At 36.0% G+C, this 23,602-nt stretch overlaps 1 pseudogene; it reads right to left on the bottom strand.

Annotated features, from left to right (window-relative positions):
- Positions 1–4,080: 4,080 nt before the first annotated feature.
- Positions 4,081–6,508, bottom strand: LOC137246083 (uncharacterized; annotated as a pseudogene).
- Between the last annotated feature and the right edge of the window lie 17,094 nt (positions 6,509–23,602).

Raw genomic sequence — 23,602 nt, 5'->3', positions numbered from 1 at the left:
AACTCAAACTCGTTTATAACTCGTCGATAACGCACACCCATAACACACTGCTAAACCGTCGATAACAATCCGATAACCTGTCCATAGCGATTGTTATACTTTCCCTTCCTTTTCTTTACTTTCCTTTCCTTTTTTCAGTAATCGGTTGTGCACTGGCCATTTCTTTTATTTTGCTTTCAATACAGTCGTTCTCTTGCGATAAACCGAAACCAGCAGTGTCGGCATTTAACAGGTTTTTAAAGATTTGTCAAAAAAAAACTGTTTTTAAATGAAAATATCGGTTTCAGTAACTTTTATAAGCGATCTCTGAACTATAATAATAAATTAATTTGTGCGCTTTCAATTACAAATTGTATGCTCTGTTGTAAATATACAAAGAACATACCATGTACTGCATTAACACACACATAAGCATACCTATCATATACTTACCTCTGCCTATGTATATGTCACTCACTTCTTGTGCATTTGCGTATATTTCCCTGTTGCATTGCATGAAGGTCAACACTGTTGGCATTTAATTTTCAGCAATTTCAAGTCACTCACTCTGAAGCTCTTATTCTTTTCAAGATTTCAACTGTTGCTTTTGCTATGCTTCATTTTCAAGATGCTTATTGTTGCTGCATGAAGTTTGTACAAACTTGCATTCAACTTTTTTGTATGTTTTGTTGTTATTGTTGTGATGACCACGAGAAACTGGCAATGCAAAGTCCATCAATGTGCAACCTGTGGCAAGCGATAAATCAAGTGTTTGACAGCTGCTGCTGTATTCGGTCGAGGCTGCTCTGAAAATTGCTTCTTCATTTTACACAAATCATATCTAATCTCGTCTAAAATTATACGACTGAAACTGATCGAGGGCTGAAAGGGTCAGACTGGCAGTAACCTCAAAATCAAGTATTTCAAAATACTGAATCTTAATGAGCCTAGTGGCAGTTTCCAGCAAAGGGAACTTTGGCTTCGTTTTACTCGAAGCATCTGGCGGTGGTCAAGCAGCAGTCTTGGATGTTGGGTCCGGACTCTTGCAGTGTCTTTAAGGCGGAGGTACTTAGATGACAAAGAGAGATCAGTAAGACAACTACCGGAGAGTATGGCCTCAGACACCAATGGGACATTCCAATTTGACTGGCAGGCTGCCAATATTAATTCAACCGAATATCGTGCCTCCCTGTAGCTCAAATGACTATAAAATATGTCCCTCTGTTGGTTTTCCAGACATAGCAATATTTAAGGTTACGAATTTGCTAATGAGATTACTAGGACACGTTTCAAAATGCATATACCTAAACGAGGTGGACTTCCACTAGTTTACCTACGAAAGGAAGGCGAAGAATATACTATTACGGCGACGAACTTGCTGTAGACCAACCCATATTGTTTTGAGGTATCGAGGACAGCGATGTTTGGATATAAAAGGTACGAGCCTTTTTCTCAAACTAAGCAAAACTTTATTAAGAGCACTTATGGGCGTCAATGCAGATCCCTGTGCTAAAGCTGACAGGATGAGGGCGGAGAGGGGTCGATTCAATACTTTCTGTCCTGATGCCCATGCGCGGTATTTCGACAGTAAACAGGGTAGATATTTCGCTCATTCTTAAGCGTATGGAAGACTAATTAATAACTGTCATTCTCTGGTATAGGGTAGGCACCTTGTCAATGGTATGAGGGCTTAGCCGAACTCCATATCACTCGACTATGTGGTTGAGCGGTCAAGGGCTTGCATCTATGCTGTTTCGCCTCAAAAGTGTGGCTCCAGGGTATATATTCGGCTGTATTCCAATAAAGCTTTCCCGATAACGGGCCACGACCAAGATGAACGAGTTAAGAAAAAAGTTGTTTTGAATTAGAAAAGAGGTTATCTAAGCGATTGTGTATATTTACCATGGAAATTCATTTGTATTGGCATAAAACATGTAGAATTGAAAGGAAGCAGATCGGAAATCGGAAAGTAAGAGGAATCAAGAAATACCTGGTTACACGAATGAGCGGCTACCAGTCACTCACTGAGGACGAAGCCCCAACTACTGAACCAGTACGAGGAGAAATAGGCTAGGATATTTAAGCCTATATTGCTAGAACAGCGAGATCTCAATACCGAGGATGCAGCTACTTCAAAACTGCAAGTCAAAAAAAAGGGGGAAAGCAGTGTTCGTAGGTAATAGGGACGGCTATGGAAGAGTACGATAAGCCAAAGAGAGATAACATTGTCACTTCGGCTTTATCGACATGCCCAAGGGGATGTAATGCTGTGACACGAGATTTTTAGTAAAGAGATGAAGCCGTCACCCAATATACCCCATAATATTGGCAGGAGCTTCGCATATATCGGCCTACGGATCATGGTCAGCAATAAATGCTCCAACTATTGTACACAGAGTTTGGAAAAATTCTTTAGGAATGGTCAGTATTTATCTGTGCCCCAGGAAGAGAAGAAGGATATAAACAAGAATACGCTAAAAACAGTCGAAGTAAAAGGGACTGCGGGAACCTTAAGGTGTTGGAAAAGTATGCGCACAGCCAGGTATAGGATTACCTGTCCTACTAGGAAAGAATAGAAATATGATTAGTTTATTCAAAATTTTACCATTTAAATTCTTCTTAATCGAATTGTTCTTAATATTCGTAAATGTTTACATGTATCTTTCCCCAATTCACGTTCCTCTATTCCCACTTCCTATTCCATTGGCCACTCTAACCTATCCACCCTGAATCATGATAAAATTATAAGAAGGTAACTCCAATCTCCCTTCCCGTTTTTACGTTATAATATTTTTATAATGCACTGAATCATAATCTAATAAAGCCAGGCGTTCTATGTAGTGACAGCTCATTCTGAAAATTCCCACATAATACGAATTATGAGAGAAAGGGGAAGAACAGAAGAGGTCGTTTTCTGGAATAGTATTAAATTTGAAACTTTTTTGAATAAAAGCACTAAATCCTCGATGGTAACGAAACTGGATTTTTTTTTTTCATTTTTAGATTAAAATAAAACTTATAGATATTAGAGAATAATTGCAAAGTTTACAAACAGCCTTGGTTACTAGGACATGTTTCTGAATTTCACTTCTTCATCAGCTAGCTTTTCGGGAGCTGAGTATATATATAAATATAACTTATATTTATCTTAAAACTTAAAATTGTTTCTTTTTGTATATTTATATATTCACTACTACTCTGAATCGCTTCAACCGATTTTGATGATTTGACGATTTTATGGATAGTGTAGTATTTAAATATGTAATACTCCTATATTTCTAGTAAAATATGCTCACGATGAGTTTGAAGGAGACTTAACTATCAGTCTTCATATCCGTAACAAGATTTGAAATATAAAATTGAATATGTTCGGTCGGTTTTCTAGAGGTATGCCATATCTTCCTAGTTACTTTATAAATCGACATAAGTAACTTGCACGACAGTTTTGAATTTTAATATTAAGACGGTGTTCAACTGTGAGTTATTCTATTCACACTGCCCAACAATAACTAGCACTTTCAAATTTTTTTCATTTAACTCCTTTGTAAAAAATGTGGAAATTGCTGGATTTGGTATGGCACGTCGATTTACAGAAAAAATCGAAAAATATCTCTTGTTATTAGAGTTTGATCTTTATCGCCCGGTTTTTCAGTGCGACTTTGAGTTAACTAGAGTTTAATATAGTCACTTTGGCCCTTTAACTGAGAGGAATAGTAAAACTCTACTGCCTAGGGCCAAAACAGCAAAGTTAGATTGAAATTAGTTATCTGCCGAAGCTGCGCAGCCCTGCTCTAAAGTGAGATCGAATGTTTTATTAGGAGTTTGTGTGTTATCACAAAATAGTCTAAGAAGTTCAGTTACTTAATCTTTCAATTATTTTAGTTTAAAATTATCGATTTGTGTATTTATGTTGTCCTTAAAAATAATATTTACAACAATAATAAAAAGAGATACACAAATACACATTAAGTGATTTCATTTCGGTATATGATTTTGCTAGGATAACATATTACAACAGACACAGTAAAAGGTGGTCATATACTAAAATTGATTATTTTCCTTTCCTCTCACCACTATAAGTTCGCATTCAATTTACGTACACTAGGCTTCGTAATTTGATTCATCGTTACTTTCTGCTGTGATAGTTTCTGGTACCAATACTTCATATTCAGATGTGTTCACCTCAGTTGAATTGTTTGGCATATATATGTTACTCTATGCGAAGGATGCACTTTGTCTAGTTTTCACCTAATTCCGAATAACCACCAACCACAGCTCCTTCCGGTACATGTCCATTTCAATCGGCCACCCATTTATGTTTGAAATTATTTAGTAACTGGACGTTTTGACTAAACCATTACTGTTATGTGAAGCGTATGCGACACCTTTTGCCGGTGCATAGGCGGCAGGCAATAGATCTTGAAAATAGACACGTGCTACATATGTTGGATTACCATCAGGATCTGTCCCAGTTTGTATAGCATCATATGCTTCAGGTGGGGCCATTGGTATATTTCTAGATCCATTTAATTCTAACACGAAAAGTGGTGTCCACATAGGGATATTGGTATACATATCAGACGCATCAGAATCATATAATTTCTGGACAATATTTTAGATGATTTAATTCCGCGAACAAGCAACGATTGGGAAATATGTAAATGACCACGGTTTATTGAAACGGTTTATTAAAACGGTTTTCTCATAAAACTCAAAAGAAATGGCAAATTTTAATCTTTTTGTTGAAAAAATAATAATTTTTTTGAGAATTGTCACTAATTTGAGCGATAGAAAAGTCAACACAAAATAGAATTGGAGAAAAAAAGTGGTGCTGTTGCATACTTTTCCAGGAAAATTGATTTGTATGGTTTTTACTACAATTTTTCCTCTGAATGAAAAAGTAGTTTCGCAAAGAGGCAAATTGAGTTTCAAAGTGGGAGTTCAAGATGGCGGATTAGAAAGAGAAACTGCCAACGTCAGTTACCTTGTAATTAGATCATGGTTTGACTTTAAATGACTCACTCGGAAGTAATTTGACAAAAAAAAACATATATTTTAATTAAGCTTAAAATTTTTACGAAAATGTCAAAAAAGCATCGTGATGCAATAAAGCCAGGTGTTCTATGTACTGACAGCTCATTCTGAAAACTCCCATATAATACGAATTATGAGAGAAAGGGGAAGAACAGAAGAGGCCGTTTTCTGAATGATCTTTTTAGATGTTATTCAAATAATGTTTTTTCATACGAATTTGCTACATTCTTGCAAAAAATAATTCTTTATTGGTGGAAAGTAGGTATTTTCGTGGACAATGAGCCATAAGCACCCCGACTTTCGGTACGTTCCGAAAATTGGAAACATTATGGTTCTACGTGGACCATCTTGGGAACGATTTGATGTGACTTTGTCTAACCTTCTAGCTCTGCGGATTTTAGTCACCTCTGCCTATCGTTATGCTTGTCGCGATAACATTCTGTTCCCTAATCCGCAACGAAATGCTCGAGGCGCTTGTATGAAGCACTTGGGTAATAAACAAAGAAATTCTGCTGACTACGCATAAGGCAATTGGTCAGACAATCTAGTGATAATTAGTGGAGTTATGTTCTTATAATTTTATTATGGAATGAATTATCCTCCCTGGGTGTTATTTTCGATACTAAGTTTTCATTCTTGGGCGGATTGTTCAAACAGTTTTATATTGAACTGAAAATCATAATACATATATATAAAAAATTATATGTACACTGAAAGTTTTTTAAATTGAAAAAAAAAATAATATTTCGAAAGTTTAAAGAATTTTGATGGTCCTCTTAATTAATAAATTTTGAATTAAAATTTTTTTCACTGCTACATTGTTTTTGAGAAATTTTTTCTTGTCAATTTGTTAGTGTAAATTTGAATATGATACCGAAGTGCGTTTTCTTTGCACTTTCATATGAATTTATATGTGAGGGCATATGGGAGTGCTATGAACTTTTTTTATATTCAAAGTGTGAATTTGTATCTGTGCCTATTCTTCAGGGCAAAACAAAGACTGGCCTATCGCCATTTATTTAAAATATTGCTAAATGAAAATATGAGAATATATTGAGTAGCTGCATTTGAAATTCATACCAGCTTTGAGGTAGCTTACAACTACTTAACTGGTTTCACTGTGGAGTGGATACTAAATTTTTGGTCAGTTCAACACTCATACGCTTGCCGCTGGTGTTGAACGTTTACATGCATGCGAAGTACCGTATTTTGCTGTAGTTTGAAGGGATATAACACATACATGATGTCCATAACAGAAAATCCCAAGGTCGTCTACTAATCGATGGAAAACTTTCAATTTAATATGTACAAACCGGCAAATTAAGAACTGGTCGGCTGATTTGCCGGCTGCCTGGCTTGTAGCATTTTTTTCTCTCTCTTATGAGCCGCTTTCCTACATCTAGATTTTCGACGTATGAAGTTAATTTACAGCATTTATAAGAAGCAGGAAATTCATATCTTTCCATTTAGTCAGCTTGCATACAAGTAAAGCCATTATCAGGTTTATTTGCTTAGCTTCATTCTGCTTTTTTTCATTACGAAGTTCAATGAAAAAAGGTTTATACAAAAAAAAAAAAAATGTCACGGGTATTTACATATCGTCGCTGGGCTAACGAAAACAGTTATGTGTTTTTTTTTATTTTTTTTATTGCATATTTTATTATCACTATATAGAGCCCACATTTCTGCATATACCGTTTTTTTATATCTCTTTTGGTTTTGAAGTGATCGAAAACAGCTATGTGCTTGCAGTACTAGAAGTACTCTGAAAAACGGTTATGTATTTACTTGCTTATAATTTTTTTTAATCGCTGGCGAATGTGCTTTGTTTTCAATGTTAAAAATAATTACAAACTATCTCGCTTCTCAAGGCAGCCGATTCTATGAACCGGAGCGACTCGGAATTTTTCTCGACCAAGGGCTATCAGTTCATTGTAACCCCATTTAATTTGTTGCGTCCCTCTCACAAATTGTCATCCTCCCAGCAGATCCATGCATCGGAACTGTGCCATATTCTCCTGCTCCGGGAGGATATCGAACCCAATCCGGGACCTGTACCTGACCCCGTTCCAGAGAAATGGTTTTGCTGCGTTGGCGAAAAATAATATTTTTAGGACGGTCACAATCTTGTCAGTGTGTTACGTGCAAGGGATGGTGGCATCGGACATCTGAGCTAAACCACAAAACCCGAAGTCATCGTAAATTTTATAAATTTTTGCGGCTCCTTGCTGTTTACGCCCAAGGCTGTCCCGTAGCCTGCGCCGTAGCGCCCCCACTACCTTCTAGCTGTCCCGCTGCTCACAAAGCCTGGCGCCACCAGCTCATACGGCCGCTCCTACTCATAACTACAATCTCCGTAGTAGAGTCGGTAGCAACGCCGAGCATCAGCCCCCGCCCCCGTATTCTTCTCCCCCTCTTTCCGGCACTAGCACACGAGTAGGTCAGAGAAACATACTTTTAGGTCCCTGTCACCTTTTACACCGTTTGCCAGCAAAGAATATATATGTTTGCGACATATGCCCAATGCAGCCCCTGCCTTGGACGATGCTACTTTCCTAAATGTTCTGGTCTCAGAGACGGCAAACCCACGGGTACACAAATGTTTACCCAGCGACGTCCAGTCCCAGGGCCACAACAGCAATTGCATCCTGGCCTCCCTCAACTCAGACGTAGACACCTATCACTTACCCCAGAGTGACGACGTCTCCCCCGTTGCACTTCAGAATTCTGCAGTTAAACTGTAATGCGTTAACTGGGAAGATCACGGAGATAGTTGGTTTCATGAAGCGGCATAACATCCGCATTGCAGCGATCCAAGAGACCAAATACACAGCAAGATATGCTCTGCAGACCTGCTCTGGACATAACGTCCACTTAAAAGATCGCGAGAGCGGAAATGGAGACGGTCTTGCGTTTATCGCCCACAACTCAGTGCAATATAATCTATTTGCTCCCGACATCGGCATTACGTTACCGACTGTCTTACACCCTAAAATATTGGGTGTGATGTTCGATCAGGATCTACATTTTGGAGAGCATGCAACCGCAATTGTATCGAAAAACCAGAGCCGTAATAAAATCCTCAAATCTCTTTCCGGCAGCACTTGGGGCAAAACCAAAGAAGAAACGTTCATAATTACTTACAAAGCAATTGGCCAGCCGATTGCATGATACGCGTCCCCGATATGGTCGCCAAGTCTAAAGACTACTCACTGGAAGAAGCTACAGGCCTGTCAAAATACTGCCCACAGAACCGGCTCGGGTTGTCTTCTTTTGTCCCCAGAACACCATCTACATAATGAGACGAGAATAGTACCCATCAGGGAGAGAAATGAAATGCTAACCAAACAGTTCCTGTTTAATACGCAGAAACCTGGGCATCCCAACAGACATCTGGTTGATGAAGCTACACCTCCCAGGAGCTTAAGGGGTAATCTCCGTAAGCATTATGAGGAATAACGGCAAAAATTTCATGCATTTCCCTACCGCCAGGAGCAAATTTGAATCATGTTTGAAAGCAGCTATGTGCTATAAAACGGCGCAAATATTTATCACGTCGTAATGGGTTAAAAATCATGATATTTTCCTTCACATATCAATAACATACTTTCCATAAAATATTTAAAAAATACGACATTTGCAAAATTTTGCAAATGGACACCAGAAATAAGTTTAAGAAAGAGCATCATTCGACTACTGCAACATTCTAGAAACCTAGGAAAGGAAGTACGGTTGCAATGACGCCAGCTATCCCTGCTTTACCACAACTGACACCAATTAGGAGCACAAAAAGAGTTAAAGTCTATCCCCACCTGTCTCTCCCAACAAATTGAAATGTTTCTCTTTCTCTGCTTTCAAATACGTGTATTTGAAAAATACTTCCTGGGCTGAAGCGCTTTCATACAGGCTGACATTGTTTCCTATACCGAGCATCCGCAGCACATTTCGGCCTAATGTCCCTTGTTTCTAGTCTTTGTTAGACGAGCACCTTTTGTCTCCTTCTCGAAATGGATATACTTTGCAATATAGCAGAAACGACATTGAATACTAGAGCAGTTTGTCCATGGGCCTGTGTTTTGTGTTACATTTCCCCATCATTTGATTTGCTTGTCGCAGTTCTGTTATCTGAAAGTAATGATATTCAGCATTTCAACCGTTTCCTTTATGTGAAGATTTTATTTACATTTCCCCCTTTGTGAAACCCAGCCCAGTGTTATGAACTGCTATTCGTAATGTAATCAAAAATAAGGATAATGAATTTGGGGGATGCGGAGACTTTTTATGTGCCTTTTCTTCCCCCTTAAACTTGTATTCGTTGCTTTCCAAATCTAGTGCTCTTTCTTAATATTCTTCCTCGGCAGCGAGGAGTCAGTTTCTCGCCGTTTCAGTTCAGAATGAAATATTTGCTTCAGCTATACCCATTAGGAATTTAGGTTGCTTTTGTGGGCAAACATACGTCTGGCCTTAAAGTTTGGTATGTGACCTGTGCGCCATCTCCAAAGTTACGCGAGATGCCCATTCATAGATAGATAATTAATTGAGGATCGCACTGCGATCGCAGCACTTCATCCAAGCCCACATCTCTGATGAACCCTAGCAGTTCACCTGGCTTGAGGGATTTGATGTGAGAATGCTCTGGCCATGGTGAGCCCATAAACTTAGCCCTACGTCCTGAGATTGCGCCACACTCCAGGAGTACATGGTCCGCCGTCTCCGCTGATCGATCACAAAACCGACATGTGTTGTTCGGTAAGACTAGTCAACAAGAGAAATTACTTTGAAGTCTAACTATTTAATTTCGATGTATTATGGCCCCCTAAGTACAAAAACACCAAAAATTTAAAATTCTATGGATATGATTTTTTTTTTTTCTAAAATCACGAATTTTCACAGAGGTCTTTCCATTTATTTTATCATATCTTGGAAATTGCTTATCTAAATTCGTTGAGAGGAACACCAGTGGATTCACCGCAAAATTTTCTTGAAGTCGTGATAAGAACATTTTTTTATATGATCGACGGTTGTGGAGTTATTCACCTAAAAATGTAAAAAAAAATTTTTTTTTGCAAAATCGAACTCTTTTTATTTTTCAAAAATTCATAAAAAATCGAAGGTTTTAAAAACTTACCAATTTTATTTCACGGTCTTAAAACTGTAAATATTATAAATAATTAAAACCTTATTTCGTAAAAATACATGAATAAATGTTGGTTTATTGACAATAAAGTGAAAATACCCAATTTAGCGAAAATTGTGCATATCAAGCCTATTTTAGTTTTTACAAACAAATTATTTAGGTATGACATTTTGCGCAACTTTGTCTTTTTAAAACTTACTACGGGCATCGCCAGAAATGAGAAAACTCCATAACGACACTCAAGAAAATTTTCCCCGTCAATTTTTCTGAAGGCAAAACGCGGATCATAAGAAAAAATGCCTCATACTGTATGGAAAATTAAATTTGCCAACGCGGGTTTTCGTAAGAAAGAAGTATGGTCATATATATTTGTTATCAAATAAATACAACTTTTTCCTTGAGGCATTTCCTGCGATGTTCTTAAAATGCTTAAATCATAAAAACAAAAAAATCAAATTATCACTCCGTCATAGAAACTGTTATACCTACCTACTGAACATCCCAGCCTGCACAGGCCATTTCCCAGAGCATATGAAGTTTTTTTGAAAACCACTTTTTTCAAACCCTTTCGCAGGTAGTGGTTAAAAAATTTACAGACTCATTAGATGCCTGCCCTGTATGGTATATTGTCGTCGATTGTGACAAACTTAACGAAAAAAAGATACATACTTTTGAAAATGGAAGTGGCCTGCGACTATTTAAAGTAATTCATTTAGTTCATTCAATGTTATTTAACTAGCATTCCTGTTCGCGAAAAGTCAAGTTGTCTACAACAGTAAGAAACTATTAATTGGTTAGTGAATTTAAAAAAAATTAATAATAACAGTAGAAAATTTGTCTGCAAAAATGACCTGAATATATTTTGTTATGTATGTGGTCTTTACACTACAGCAAAAGGGCGGAGAAATTTCACTATTTCACTACAAAATTCATATAAGGATTATTTTAAAATAGATGTTAAGAATTTGAGCCAATATTGGACGCCAAATTCAATTTGTGATTTTATAGAAATGGAAATCCTACCCTCAGTAAGTAACAATTACATTTATTAATTAAAAATATTTATGATACTCATTTTTCACAGAGAAAACATGCAAATTAAACAAGTAAGGAAGGTTAAGTTCGGGTGTAACCGAACATTACATACTCAGTTGAGAGCTATGGTGACAACATAAAGGAAAATAACCATGTAGGAAAATGAAACGAGGGTAACCCTGGAATGTGTTTGTATGACATGAGGGAGTAATCCTTAGTTCCATAGGTGGACGCCGTTTCGAGATATCGCCACAAAGGTGGACCAGGGGTGACCCTAGAATTTGTTTGTACAATATGGGCATCAAACGAATGGTGTTAATGAGTATTTAAAAGGGAGTGGACCTTAGTTCTATAGGTGGATGCCGTTTCGAAATATCGCCATAAAGGTGGACCAGGGGTGACTCTAGAATGTGGTTGTACGATATGGGTATCAAATTAAAGGTATTAATGGGGGTTTTAAAAGGGAGTGGTGGTTGTTGTATAGGTGGTCGCCTTTTCGAGATATCGCCATAAAGGTGGACCAGGGGTTACTCTAGAATGAGTTTGTACGATATGGGTATCAAATTAAAGGTATTAATGAGAGTTTTAAAAGGGAGTGGTGGTAGTTGTATATGTGAAGGCGTTTTCCAGATATCGACCACAATGTGGACCAGGGTGACCCAGAACATCATCTGTTGGATACCGCTAATTTATTTATATATGTAATACCAGCCAAGATTTTAAGGGTTTTTTATTTCGCTTTGCAGAACTTTCTCATTTTCTTCTACGTTTCTAAAGTTATATTTCGCGTCAATAAAACAATCCAAAACAATACCATGTTTCAAACCTTTTTTCGTATTTGGTATAAAATTATGGCATTTTTTTCATTTTTCGTAATTTTCGATATCGAAAAAGTGGGCGTGGTCATAGTCGGATTTCATTCATTTTTCATACCAAGATAAAGTAAGTTCATTAAAGATATGTCGATTTTTGCTCAAGTTATCGTGTTAACGGCCATGCGGAAGGACAGACGGACGACTGTGTATAAAAAATGGGCGTGGCATCAACCGATTTCACCCATTTTCACAGAAAACAGTTAACGTCATAAAATCTATGCCCCTACCAAATTTCAAAAGGATTGGTTAATTTTTGTTCGACTTATGGCGTTAAAAGTATCCTAGACAAATTAAATGAAAAAGGGCGGAGCCACGCCCATTTTGAAATTTTCTTTTATTTTTGTATTTTGTTGCACCATATCATTACTGGAGTTGAACGTTGACATAATTTACTTATATACTGTAAAGATATTAAATTTTTTGTTAAAATTTTACTTTAAAAAAAATTTTTTTTAAAGTGGGCGTGGTCCTTCTCCGATTTTGCTAATTTTTATTAAGCGTACATATAGTAATAGGAGTAACGTTCCTACCAAACTTCATCATGATATCTTCAACGACTGCCAAATTACAGCTTGCAAAAATTTTAAATTACCTTCTTTTAAAAGTGGCGGTGCCACGCCCATTATCCAAAATTTTACTAATCTTCTATTTTGCGTCATAAGTTCAACTTACCTACCAAGTTTCATCGCTTTATCCATCTTTGGTAATGAATTATTGCACTTTTTCGGTTTTTCCAAATTTTCGATATCGAAAAAGTGGGCGTGGTTATAGTCCGATATCGTTCATTTTAAATAGCGATCTGAGATGAGTGCTCAGAAACCCACGTACTAAATTTCATCAAGATACCTCAAAATTTACTCAAGTTATCGTGTTAACGGACGGACGGACGGACGGACATGGCTCAATCAAATTTTTTTTTCGATCCTGATTATTTTGATATATGGAAGTATATATCTATCTCGATTCCTTTATATATGTACAACCAACCGTTATCCAATCAAACTTAATATACTCTGTGAGCTCTGCTCAACTGAGTATAAAAACCTATGATGTGGAGAGAAACATGTGAGCATGATGCTAACTGTTACTTTTGTTTAAGTAAAAAAAAAGGATTTGGAAAACATATGATTTGGTCTTATCCCACGATTTCAGCTGGTGGTTTTACTCTTCCCGTGCTAGATTCAGATGGAGTTCCACGTCCTGAAAATCAACATGATACGTATACTAAAGTTCCTACATCGCCTTTTTCTGTCTTCAAAAATCTCCAGCGTATCAGATGGATTTTGCCCAAAGCCTCTGACACAGTCCTTGTTAAACGATCTTATAAGAAACCTAGAGCTTCCAAAAGATAAGTCAGAGGTACTTGCGTCCCGTCTAAAAGAAAGACATTTATTAGAAAAACAGGTTACGATAACTACCTATCGTGAGCGATATAAGCCATATGCTTGTTTTTATAGAAATAAAAACAATCTATGTTTTTACTATGATATAACTGGACTTTTTGGAAAGCTTGGCCAAACATATGACGCAAGTGAATGGAGATTATTTATTTATAGTAACAAAGAAAGCCTTAAAGCAGTTTTATTACACAATGGCAATCAGAAGCCATCAATACCCATCGCACACGCCGTAAATATGAAGCAGACTTATGAAACCATGTCCAAACTTTTAAAATATATTCATTATGAAAAACACGATTGGAAAATATGTTGCGACTTGAAAGTGGTGATAGCTTTACTAACTGGACTACAAGGTGGTTACACAAAACATTGTTATTTTCTTTGCCTTTGGGATAGCCGAGATCGAAGCGCACATTATGTAAGAAAGGACTGCCCAGCAAGAACCAATCACGAAGTAGGCACACACAATATAAAATATGCTGCTCTAATAAAAAAGGAGAATGTGATTTTTCCGCCATTACACATCAAGCTTGGATTAGTCAAGAATTTTGTTAAGGCGCTAAACAAAAATGAAAAAGCGTTCGATTATATTCAAACAATATTTCTAAATTATCCGCTTCAAAAATTTCTGAAGGTGTTTTTGATGGTCCACAAATCCGAAAACTACTACAGAGCTCAAATTCGAGATGTTACTATCACCCGATGAAAAGGCTGCTTGGAACTCATTTAGGCTGATTGTTTCAAATTTGTTAGGAAATAATCGGGGTCCAAATTATAAGGAAATCATTTCTGATTTACTAACCAACTATTCGAAAATCGGTAAGTAGGAATATGCTATGATATTTGTATATTCATCATAATTGTAACCTCTAAATTACATATACATATAATTTCAGGTGCAAACATATCTCTAAAAATGCATTTCTTACACTCCCATTTGGATTTTTTCCTTCAAATCTTGGTGATGTCAGTGACGAGCATGGAGAACGATTTCACCAACAACTTAAGTCAATGGAGGAGCGTTGTCAAGGATTCTGGAACGAAAATATGATGGGGGATTATAATTGGTTTCTTATTTCAATTACTAAATTTTGTAGAATTTATTTAATAAAGGTTGTTACGCCAGCCTTAAGGGCAAAACATCACCAGCAACCAAACCATGTGCATTCTGTGCAAAAGTATCTTAATCCCGGTAGCTAGGCGTGTTGCGCAGCATTAGTGGAAGGATGCTGCTATGCGCATGCGGGGGCGTGTTCAAGTTATGAAACGAAAGCACATGCGTGGGTGTGTGCGTGTGGAAAAACGAAAGCAAAATACGTATGTGTGTGTGGTGTTTGAGTGAAATGTAGGGAATTCCGTTTAGATACGGGTATGTGAAGATTTAACCGAAACTCAGAAATTCATTAGAAAAGTTGTCTTAATAGTGCGTGGTCGTGCTGCGGAAAAGTCGCGTGTGAAAGTAGTCAAGTCAAAACAAAAAAAAATTTAAATATATATATTTTGTATGTGAAAAAAAAAAATACCGATACGGTCGTACCGTTGTAGCGGCTCTTTAAACACTTTATTAAAAAAACCGCAAACCCACGGAAGAAGAAAAAAAAACCCTTCAACATCCTGCCACCGGTAAGTGTAACACAGTTATAAAAATTCTTTTTATTTAAAAATTGTTAAATTAAATCCTTTTTGGTTATTCACTTTAAATTTAAATAAAACCTTTTTTTGCATGAATTTAGGACACGCAAATTTCAATCAAGTATAAAAATAAATCGTAAATTTCCATTTTTTTTTGTCTTGGTTTTAAATAGTTTCATAAGAAATTAAATTTGCACTAAAATCAAACGCGCTTTTATATAAACCTTTTTTTTCATCTTTAAATTCCTTTTTTTTTTATAAAGTAGATTTTTGTGCATAAAAGAAAGCATGTGTGTAAACCAAAGGTGTTATAAACTAAAAGCAATTTTAAATGGTGAAGAAAAATTAATAAAAATTGTGATGAAATGAAAACGGTGCAACACGTGATTTTAAATAAAATAAATTTTTTGATTAAGAATTGCAAATTATTTAAAATAGAATGTAAAAGCAAATAAAACCTACGTAAGATAAAAATAAAATTAAATGATAAATAAAATAGAAGTGTTTAAAATAAAAATAAAATAAATAAAAATAGAAAAAAAAAAAACTAAAAAATAGCATTAAAAATAAGAAAAGAAAAAACTCAGAATTAAACCGAAAATAAAATTTATTTGGAAAAAAAATGCAAATTAAACTAAAAATAAAATTAATATAAAAAGAAAAATAAAATTTATATGAAGTTAAATTTAGTTAAAGTAAAATCAAAATTAAATTAAATTAAAGTTATTTAAAATTAACGCAAAAAGAAATTAAATTAAATTTGCCTAAAATAAAATCTAAATTTAAAAAAACCTAATGTGTTGAAAATTAAATCAAAAAGTAGCCTAAATTAAATTAGTTGGAAATAAAAGCAGTGGTAACCTAAAGTCCGTGATATGAAATAAAATTCCAAAATTAAATTAAAATAGATTTATTGAAAATAAAAGAAAAATTAAAACGAATAAAAAGTACCTAAATTAAAAACGAAAAGTAAATGGAAATAAAGTTTCTTAAAATAAGATCCAAAATTAATTAGATTAAATTTATTTAAAGTAAAAGCAAAAATTAAATTGAATTAAAATAAAATCAATATTAATTTAAAGTAAACTTCCTAAAAGTGAAATCAAAAGTAAATTACACAACACCGATTATTAAATTTGAAATTGAAATGAATAAAAGCTTTTTTTTGAAATGAAATTGGAATTAAACTAAATTAAATTAATTTAAAATAAAACTAAAAATTAAGCCTAAATAAACTTCAGTTAAAATTAAAAGGAAGAAGGTTTAGCCAATATGGAAGTTAACATTTTTTTTTGCATTTGATATACATGTGTACATACCGACATATAGACATATAAGCCAAAGTTCGGTATCGAAGATACTCAACCGAACTTGGGAAAATATGGCTATGTGAGGTATATACATACATATGTACAAAGACACCAGCTGTAAATTTTGATTTTAGTCATTTTGGTTTTTTTTTCGTTTACAGAATTCTCTGGTGGGACGAAGGAAACGGGCCAGAATACTTACCCGCATACATTACCCAGAGCGACCGCAGGAACGGCGGAATATTGGGACCGCCGATCAGTAGAGCTCGGAGAAGGGAGAGAGAGAGCGCAAGAGAGAGGATCGGCCAAAGTGACCGAAAGTGGCCGGTAGACAGCAGCAGCGACGACAGCGACGCCACCAGCACCCACGCAGCGTCAAGAAGCGACAACAGCAGCAGCAACACAGCGACGTCACCATCGCCGACGGCATCAACATCGAACGCCCAAGGAGGGCATGAAAGGGCATTTGATTGCACATTTTTTTTTTCATAGAAATTTCTTTTCGAATGAGTTTTATCCCTAATTTGCCTCACCTTTTTTTGATTATTATTGTTATTGGTTATTAATTTTGTCAATAGTTTTTTTATATCACATATTAATTTATTTTGTTCACTTCGGCATTTCTTCTTACATTTAGTTGGTAATAATTTTTTTTAAGTTTTCCTAATTAGGGTTATATTCAAAAATACACTAGCACTATAGCATTTAATTGCCGATTTGGAGCTTCTCTCCTCGATTTTTTTTTTGTAATTCGCTCTTTCTCGTTTTAAACTTTCTATATTTTTCGTTTTTTTATTTCTTTGTCACTTATAGTTTTCGCATTTTCCGCTTGTTTTTTTTTTTTTTTTTTGTTAAAATTGCGTAATTCACCCACTCGCCGCCCGCTATCGCGAGTGAGTGATCGCGGTGACATTTAAAAACTTCATTGAACCTTTGCTCAGGCAGTAAAAGGTATTTTTTTTATGAGTAGGCAAAGACATATGTATGTAAATTTCCCTTCCTCACAGATCCCCGCAGCTTGAAGGCGCCTACAATGCCGATGTGCTGGGATCAGGTGAGTGAGAAAATTGATAATACTATTGGTGTTCCATTTCTTTACATATATGTCAATGTCCGATATACCTAATGCCTTAGCCTAGGTCAGGGATTTACTTTTAATTTTTGCTTAACGTTTGAATTTTTGCCACATATATATGAATTCGTCGTTTTTTTTTTGTAATTTTAAAGATATCAAAAGACATAGTTAGATACGACAAACATTAGGGTGTGCCTGTTCACGTACACCAGATTATTTTTCTCGTTAACTTCTTTTTGATCAAATATATTTTTCTTGCCTTTTGGTATCAAATACTAAGTTAAAATAATATACGGGTTTTTGCTTGTATATCGGTGGTTAAAGCGATAGCTAACGTTGAATTTTTGATTAGCATATTGTTTTATTCAACTAATTTTCAAATTTTTTTATTTTTCTTTTATTTCCTTTCCCTTTTTTTGTATATTTCATATTTTTGGAATTTTTATATTAAGGAATGGTTAGAATGTAAGCTTTTTTTTATATATTTCCTTTTGTTGTAAGAACATCTGAGGAATCACACTTAGTAGGAGATAGGGCTAACTTTACATTTTATAAATAAAGATATGCTTATAACGATTTGGAATTTTACGAGCTGAGCTTTTTGTTGATCACTGTAATGGAGGGCCGATTTTAAGATCTTTGGTGTGGGGGTTGCTCTGGGCTTAAGAGGGGACGTAGGGGTGATGGCCTAATAGACTTGTAGACAGACAGACTTGAGTCAGGTTTGGGGGCGCCGTAAAATTAGAGGAGTCAGCACGGCGCCCATGGCTTCGTGTAAGATACGCGAAGAGGGTGGGTAGACTCCACCTGACTAGACAGGCCTCCACCTTTTTCCCCCTTTTTTTGATTTCCCCCTCCTTTATCTCTCTGCTCCCCTTACGTCTATTGTATCTCTTTCAGCTTTCCCCTTTTCTTTTTAGAACTTGGCATGAACTCTACTTTTTTTGTTAGTGTAGTTGTTGGTAAGGCTGGTGCGCAAAACCCCACCCCGTCCGACGAGCTAGCAGGGCTTGCCACCATGCCACACGCGACCTCTGTCTTACCACTGAAAGTCAGCTACATAACAATGGCGCCCAACGACATAGCCCGATAATCTTTCCAATTTACCATAATTTCTTCTAACTTACCACCTTTCTTTTTCCTGACTTTTACTACTTTTTCGTCTTAAGCTTTCCATATTTTTCTATCTTGTTATCTCGGTAATCTCGACCCTAATTTCCTCCTACCGACTTGGACAGGGACCGTCATGATGGCATCGTCGATTAGGTTCGCCTGGTCGACAAGTGTCATCATGACACGAGGATAGGAGATTAGCTAGGTGACCATATCAGGGTTCCTTTCTCGGATTTGGTACGATTTGATTAGGTGGTACCGGATATGGCACTTAGCTAGAAGACGGACTTTATTAGAGGATCGTGGCGAAATGCCCAGGCTACGTCATCGGAGATCCAGCATTTCCGATAACTGAGGCTTGAGACGTCACCACGATAGAGAGGAGTAGGGAAGTATGGCATCCACACTCTGGGATCAGTCCACGAGCGTGTCGGGCCACACTTCCACGGACTGCATGAAGACTGACTAGATGCTAGAGATATACGGACGTACAAATCACTCCCACAATGACCTCGTCAAGAGCAACGCCCATTACACACCAAAGCAAATAAATATATTTTTTGCAAGAAATTAAAAATTAAAATTTTTTTCCATTTTTTTTTTTTTTTTTTTTTTTTTGGAGAGATGGAAAATAGTAGTTAAAAATTCGTTTTTGAAGCCATAAACATATTTCCTTCATATTACCATTCATCATATAATTTCGTTGTACGTACCTGTAGTTAAACATATACATATATCCATATCTATTTGTGACACACGTATATTTACATATAAACACATTTTTCATATAAATACATGTATATATATAAAAACTGAAATCTACAAGTATTTTGAGTTAAGTGGAAATTTTTTTTAGGCTGTGGTCAAGGGACTTCTAAATCGATTTAGAAATTTAGTAGTCAACGACTTTCAGCAGAGCCTTGGTTGGAATTTTCCCTTGGTTTTTTGCGGAATTTTTTTTTGGAATTTAAAATTAATTTCTCGCAGTAACTAACATTTTTATAAATTTTTGTGAAAGTTGAATTTCAAATTTCACTTCAAGTTTTTCATTCGTATTGCAGAATTTATCGTAATTTCAAAAATTGTTAGGTTCTCGTATTACTTTGATTTCCAAATTAATGTAGAGAACGTTACGTTTAATTTAAGATTAAGGCTATCAATTTGTTTTTGAAATCCAAAGTTCAATTTCGTGAATTGTTTTAGTAGTTTTTTTTTTTTTATTTGAATTCAACCATAGTTTTGATTTTGCTGTCTTCAAGTATTAATTAAATTTTGAAGATTTAATTTTCATTTTTCGTTCTATATAGCTAACTTTTTTCTATTTGGAATTTAAAGTTAATCCCAATATATTTTGTTTCGTCGAAGCTGCGGCCTTCGAGACCTAATAATTGAATTCTAACCCTGAATTGATGTTTCAGTTCTAATTTTAGCCTTTATTTTTTTTTTTTCTTCCTTTGAATTTTTTTTTGTCTAAAAATTTTGAGGTTACCTTACCCTCGAATTTTAATTTAAGTCTTAGTTTGTAATTCTAAGCATTAATCTAACTTTACATTTTATAAATAAAGATATGCTTATAACGATTTGGAATTTTACGAGCTGAGCTTTTTGTTGATCACTGTAATGGAGGGCCGATTTTAAGATCTTTGGTGTGGGGGTTGCTCTGGGCTTAAGAGGGGACGTAGGGGTGATGGCCTAATAGACTTGTAGACAGACAGACTTGAGTCAGGTTTGGGGGCGCCGTAAAATTAGAGGAGTCAGCACGGCGCCCATGGCTTCGTGTAAGATACGCGAAGAGGGTGGGTAGACTCCACCTGACTAGACAGGCCTCCACCTTTTTCCCCCCTTTTTTGATTTCCCCCTCCTTTATCTCTCTGCTCCCCTTACGTCTATTGTATCTCTTTCAGCTTTCCCCTTTTCTTTTTAGAACTTGGCATGAACTCTACTTTTTTTTGTTAGTGTAGTTGTTGGTAAGGCTGGTGCGCAAAACCCCACCCCGTCCGACGAGCTAGCAGGGCTTGCCACCATGCCACACGCTACCTCTGTCTTACCACTGAAAGTCAGCTACATAACAGGTGGAATATGCAAAAGTATGTGAATGTGCAAGGCACTGGTCAGTGTAAAGAAAAGGAAGCGGGGGCGCTCAGCGCACAAAAAATTGATTTGAAAGGCAGCACTAATGAGCATCGACTGTGATTAGTAATATTGAAAATGAGACACGTAGTGAGTTCTATACAGAAAGTCACCGTGTGGACTTCTGTGTTTTGGTGGACACAACAAACAGTAATTTGTTTAATAATGAAAAGGTCAGCAATGTGTAATAACGATCCAGATATGTTCTGTTTCATGTGTGGCCAATATACTATCATAAGGCGACGACGAGTGTTCTCAGATCATATCAAAACTTTATACTGAAAAACCATGGACACCGAACACTTTGTGTACATCGTGTCGAGTAGAATTGATTCAGTCGGAATCCGGACAACAAATAAAATTTGATACATCAATGATATGGAGAGAACCATTCAATAGAGTCTTATATTTGTCAAACAACAGTACTTGGCGTTGGAAGATCAAGAAGAGTAACCTATGCCAGCGTACCTACAGTGACATTACCAGTACTACATTCAACGGCAGTTGCGGATCCAGTTCCATTGTCAACAGTAACATCTGAGTGCGGGGAATCAAGTTGTACTGAATTTCGCATGGGAAACGAGAGAAACGTTCTATCACAAGCACAACTTAATGATTGGATAAGAGATTTGGAACTATCCAAAGAAAAGGCCGAGATCCACACTTCTCGTATGCAACAATTTAAATTTTTATCATCCGATGTTAAGGTGATATATTGTAGAACTCGTCACCAACCATTTTCCAAACACTATACCAAGAAAGACAGTATATGCTACTGCAACGAAATTCCTGGTTTATTCAAAGAGTTTGGTCAAACATATGATTCAAAAGAGTGGCGATTGTTCATAGACAGCAATAAACTGAGTTTAAAGGCTGTATTATTGCATATTGGTAACAAAAAGCCTTCTATCCCGCTCGCACATGCAGTAAATACAAAGGAAACCTACGAGGAAATGCAAAAACTACTCAAATTTATCAAATATGAAGAGCATGATTGGAAAATATGTTCTGATCTCAAAGTCGTTGCAATGCTATGCGGTCTACAAAGTGGCTACACCAAGCACTGCTGCTTCCTCTGCAAGTGGGATAACCGAGCTCGTAAGGACGTCAGAAAGGATTGGCCGGAAAGAGTCGAGTTTACCGTTGGTGTGGATAACATCAAATACACCCCTCTTGTCAAGAAAGAGAAAATCATACTTCCACCCTTACACATCAAGCTCGGTCTCATTAAAAACTTTGTTAAGGCTTTGGACAAAGAAGGCGAAGCATTCGACTATTTGAAAACAATTTTTCCAGATATTTCTCAAGCCAAGATAAAGGAAGGTATTTTTGTCGGACCACAAATAAAAAAGTTGATCAACAATAATCAATTCAAAGGAATACTCTCATCAGTTGAGGCAGCAGCGTGGGAATCCTTCGAAAACGTCGTTGCTTCTTTTCTCGGTAGACACAAAAGCCCTAACTACGAGCAGATAGTGAATGACTTAATCAATAATTATGCGAAAATGGGTAAATATTAAAGGCCTATTAAAATTAATTTCCCAAAATTCTATAACTTGTTTACCTAACTAATATTTTCTTTCCAGGCGTAAATATGTCGTTAAAAATTCACTTTCTGCACTCACATTTGAGCTTTTTTCCGACAAATCTTGGCGACGAAAGTGACGAACATGGCGAAAGGTTTCATCAGCAAATGAAATTAATTGAAAATCGATATCAAGGATTCTAGGACGTCGCAATGATGAGTGATTACTGCTGGTTTCTCATAAGAGAAACCGATCCAAAACTGAATAAGCGTCAAAGTCGAACACATAATTATTTCGACTACATAGTAAAATAAAATTAAGATAAAGATTGTTAGAATATAGTACAAACATAAATAAATTAAAAAAAAAAAAGTTAAAAATATGGGTAATTTCATTCATAAATTGAACTTTTAACTAAATAAAAACAGAGCATAGCTAGATATTTCACTCTTCTTTATACCATACATACGTTTTGAGGTATACATTGAAATTGCGCAACCTGGGTATTTTTATTTGATCGCTTATAACTTACGTAGTTTTGCATCGATTTTCTTCGATGATAGCTTATCTCTTTTCTAATTAAACAGAGCTTTACGTAAATAAAAAATATTTGGAAAAAAAGTTGTGGTTTTGGAATGCTGCCCTCGCAAAAAGTTATTTTTTTTTATATTTTTTCATAAAAAAAAACAAAGATATGAAATGATAAGCTAATATCTCGAAAACTATCTGGTTGAGCAAAAAACAATGTATGATGCATTTATAGCAAATTTTATCGTCTTTCCGATTCTGTAAACTTACAATTGCTTGACCCGTTCGTGAGATATACGTAATTAAAGGGAGCCATCTTTTTGGTTTTTTCGAATAACGGTAAATTGCAAATATCTCAAAAACGGTACTATAGAATCAAAAATGAACTCGATTTTCGAAATCAGGGGGTGGTTTAGCATACGAATTTCATAACGGCGTCTCTGGTAAATTTTGGCCGTCGACCAGTGTAATTAAATATTGTCGTGACGGGCTTAAGCATCGCGAGCTACAGTTTAAATCGGTAAAAGAAATGCGTGAAACAATCGAGGACTATCTAGAAAATTCGGCGATGACGAAGAATGTTATAAGTGATACTCGTGGCACCCCGCTTGATAACAAACCGTATACGAGTGGAATTAAAAGCGAATATGAGAAAAGTGATATACAGAAGGAAAAAGTAAAATGCTTTAATTGCCAAGAACTTGGACATTACGCGCAGGAGTGTAAAAAGGCAAAACAGCCACGTCGTTGTAAAGATTGTACCAAATTCCACGGTAGCGGTGAACCAGAAAATTGTGGTAAAAAGAGTAGCGTTAAACTAACTCAAGT

This window comes from Eurosta solidaginis, chromosome 3 (genome assembly GCF_040869045.1).
Source record: "Eurosta solidaginis isolate ZX-2024a chromosome 3, ASM4086904v1, whole genome shotgun sequence".
NCBI classification, from domain to species: Eukaryota; Metazoa; Arthropoda; class Insecta; order Diptera; family Tephritidae; genus Eurosta; species Eurosta solidaginis.
Note: the sequence above shows the minus strand (reverse complement) of the source record. Positions and strands in the feature narration are given on the sequence as shown.